Source organism: Gossypium arboreum, chromosome 6 (assembly GCF_025698485.1).
Source record: "Gossypium arboreum isolate Shixiya-1 chromosome 6, ASM2569848v2, whole genome shotgun sequence".
NCBI classification, from domain to species: domain Eukaryota; kingdom Viridiplantae; phylum Streptophyta; class Magnoliopsida; order Malvales; family Malvaceae; genus Gossypium; species Gossypium arboreum.
In genome coordinates, this window is record NC_069075.1 from 13,044,953 (window position 1) to 13,049,099 (window position 4,147).

Consider the following 4,147-nt stretch of genomic DNA (forward strand, 5'->3'; position numbering starts at 1 on the left):
TCCTCAATTATACCCCTAGGAAATCTAATGGTTTTATCAGCCAATTGAATGCTCATCCTAGTTTGTTTGGGTTTGCCAAGACCTAGTTGTTTAAACATTTTATAAGGCATAACATTAATACTTGCCCCTAAATCAGCTAAAGCATTGTTAACATTCAAACTACCAATTAAACAAGGAATTGTAAAACTCCCTGGATCTTTCAGTTTGTTAGGTAGCTTGGTTTGTAGAATAGCTGAGCAAACTGCATTTAACTCCACATATGACGAATCATGTAACTTCCATTTGTTTGCTAGAAGCTCCTTTAAAAATTTCACTGAATTGGGCATCTGCAAAAGAGCTTCAATAAACGGTAAGTTAATATGTAACTTTTTTAATATGTTAAGAAATTTACCAAATTGTTCGTCTGTGCGGTCTTTCTTTATCGCGAGGTATGTATTCTCTGCTTACTGATTTTTGTTTGTTCTGGCTTTCGTCCACCTTATTTTGGCTTACCATAGTTTCTAGCCTTGGTTCTGGTGACCCTTTTCCATTTTAAATGGTAATTGCATGGAGCTGCTCTCTTGGGTTAGCCTCGGTGTTGCTGGGCAAGCTACCTTTTGGTCTTTCTGAGATCAACTTAGCAAGCTGACCTATTTGAGTCTCGAGACCTTGAATTGACGCTTGCTAATTTTTAAGCGTTGTTTCGGTGTTTTGGAAACGTGTTTCTGACATCGAGATGAATTTTGTTGACATATCCTCGAGGTTCAACTTCTTTTCCTGCTGGTAAGATGGTTGAAAACCTGGAGGTGGTTGTGGTCTTTGATTGCCTTGACCACTCCAAGAGAAGTTGGGATGGTTCCTCCAACTGGCATTGTAAATGTTACTATAGGGGTTATTCTGAGGTCTAGAATTGTTACCCATATAGTTGACTAGTTCATTTGTAGTGCTAGGGTCGTAGGCTAAGCATTCTGTATTATTCATTCCTCCTCCAATTGTACTGCATTGCATCACTAGATGTGCCTAAGTCGAGACACATAAGCCACCAATCTTTTTATTTAAGAGCTCTACCTGGTTTGATAACATGGTGACCGCGTTGAGGTTGAAAACACCTGCTGCTTTATTAGGCTTGGTCCTCATGACTTGCCACTGATAATTATTTAGTGACATCTTTTCAATGAAATCATAAGTTCCCTCAGGTGTTTTATTATTTAAGGTTCCACCAGCCACTGCATCGACCATTTGTCTTGTTGAGGGGTTCAAACCATTGTGGAAAGTTTGAACCTGTAACCATAAAGGTAAGCCATGGTGAGGGCACCTTCTCAATAAATCCTTGTATCTCTCCCATGCATCATATAGTGTTTCTAAATCTTTCTGCACAAAAGAAGAGATATCATTCCTCAATTTAGCCATTGTAGCCGCCGGAAAATATTTGAGTACAAATTTTTCGGTCATTTGCTCCCAAGTAGTGATTGATCATCGTCGTAACAAATTCAACCACTGTTTGGCCTTATTCCTTAATGAAAAGGGAAATAACCGAAGGCAAATGGCATCATCAGAAATGCCATTTATTTTGAAAGTATCACAGAACTCTAAGAAGTTGGCCAAATGAGTATTTGGGTCTTCATCCTGCAAACCATCAAGCTGAACAAACTATTGAATCATTTGTATAGTGTTAGATTTCAGTTCAAAATTATTTGCAGCAATTGTAGGTCTAACAATACTTGATTCAGTTCCTATTAAAGTAGGTTTAGCATAATCATACATAGTACAAGGAGCAGGGTCCTGATTTACTGGATTTGCAGCAACCATAGGAGGTAGCGGATTATTCTAATTATCAGTCATCTCCTCGGTTGTAGTATGGATATCGTCCTCTCACTCTTCCTCTATGTATTGTCGACTTCGCTTTATTTCTCTTCGGTTTCTGCAAGTTGTGCTCTCGATCTCACTTTCAAAAAGCAAAGGTCCTGACGGGTTCCTCCTAGTCATAAACTAGAGACACCTGCCAGAAGCAATTAAAAAGAAAAATTTAGAAAAGAAAAATTAAACTAAAAAAAAAAGTAAATTGCAATAAAAGTAAAAATGGCTAAAGAAAAAAAATCAAGCGTTCCTAATATCTTAGTTCCCCGGCAACGACGCCAAAAACTTGATGGTCGCTAAACTAACTCAGTAGTATAGTTATAGTGAGACCAAAAATATCATATCCACAAAGGCTAAAAATACTAGTAATTACTATCTTTTTATTATCTAGCCTAAAAATTAAAGGAATGTTTTTAACTAAAACTAATTATCTAATTAACTAAGAACGCGACAGAAGCAAAAGTTGGAAAATACTTTTTGGAAAACCGATGGAGAAGACAATACCCAAGGAAGACTCCACCTAGACTTCACTATTTACTTCTGAATTAGACGGTTTATTCACTTGACTTAATCTGTAGAAATCCCTGATTTATGTTATTATCTTTTCGAGACTAAAAACAACTGACTCTAGGTTGATTAACTGAAATCTCTTTCTAATTAAAACCCCTATTGTCGCATTAACTTAACCTATGGATTCCCTTATTAGATTTGACTCTAATTCGGCAAATTTATGTCGTCTTATCTCTAGGATTGCATGCAACTCTGCTTAATCATGAAGGATCTACTCTTAAACAGGGACTTTTGCTCTACTAAATAAGCACATCAAAACCTGAATTAATATTCTGGAATATTAAAGCAAGAATTAGAACTCACAATTAAGAATAAGAACAAGTATTTATCATATAATTCAAATAGTAATAAGATCTGTCCTAAGTTTCATCTCCCTTAGGTATTTAGGGAGTTTTGTTCATAATAATGGAAAACATCTCAAGATTGGGAAAACAACAAAACATAAAGAACCCAAAGAACTTCTAAGCAAATTAAATAGAGATCTTCAGTATTGAAGTAGATCCTGCTTCCAAGCCGATTCTGATGGATGTCCTTGAGTATTTTTTGCTTTCTACCCTGCGTTCCCCTTGATCCTCTTCTAGGGTGTTTATATAGACTTTGGAATGCCCAAAATAGCCCAAAGTTAGCCTTTTTTCAAATAGAATTAGACTTTGGCTCAACAAGGACATGACCGTGTGCCATGCCCGTGTGAAGGTCCACAGGCCGTGTGCAATTCTGACTTGGTTTAATGTCAACACGACCATGCCACACGGGCTTTTGGCCTACTTGTGTGTCACACACGGGCGTGTGGATTACCCGTGTGGAGGTGCCTAGGCCGTGTGAAACACTGAATTAGACCCAATTTGTCCGTTTTTGGCCCGTTTCTTGCTCTTTTTGCTATCTTAAGCTCTCCTGAGTATGAAACATGAAATTAAAGGATTAGGAGCATCAAATTCATTAAATCTTATGATAATCCTTCCAAAAATATGCCAAGCATAGGGTAAAAACATGTATATATTAGTAGTAAATTAGTTAGTTAATTTTAGATTAAAACAAAACTCTTATATTTTAGGCTAAATAATAGAAAGATACTTAATACTAGTACTTTTAGTCCTTGTGGATACGATATTCTAGACTCACCACAGCTATACTACCATTTGATAGGTCTGCTTGCCTTAGTCGTTATCGTAGTCTAGTTTAGTGATTCATAAAACAATCATCACTTATAAAACCCTCAAGTACTAAAATTTTACAAGAAATTCATGCCAAAATTAACATACTTTTGATTTAGTCCTCAAACTTAAAACTATCCAAATCCACTTTACAAAATAGTCTTATTTCAACACCAAGCTTTAAAATCAACCATTAACATCTAAAAAGCTTCAAGAACATCAATGGTAACTTTTCAAAACTTTAACAGTATTTCAAAATAGTCCCTGAGCTAGCTAGATTAAACTACAACGATTCCAAAAATATAAAATTCTTGAAAAATGGGTATAAAATTGACTTACATGCAAAGGTCCTAACTTGGTCGAACCTTGGAGGCTTAACAATGGCTTCTCAAGATTTTGTTTTTCTTATTTTGGTGGTGAAAGACTAATAGCATGTTTTGTAACACCTTTAACCCATATCCGTCGCCAGAATAGAGTTATAGAGCATTACCAGAGTTTACCAAACAAATACAGTTAATTCATGTCATTTATTATTCATGTCCAAAATTAATTATATTCAATCGCATTGTCCTTTAATTGAACCCTCAAGG

General features: G+C 36.0%; 1 non-coding gene across 1 annotated transcript; it reads left to right on the plus strand.

Annotated features, from left to right (window-relative positions):
- The first annotated feature begins 1,276 nt into the window (after positions 1-1,276).
- LOC128294716 (small nucleolar RNA R71) lies at positions 1,277-1,383 on the plus strand. The gene has a single exon (XR_008285023.1). It is a non-coding gene; the product is annotated as a small nucleolar RNA R71 (small nucleolar RNA).
- Positions 1,384-4,147: the final 2,764 nt, after the last annotated feature.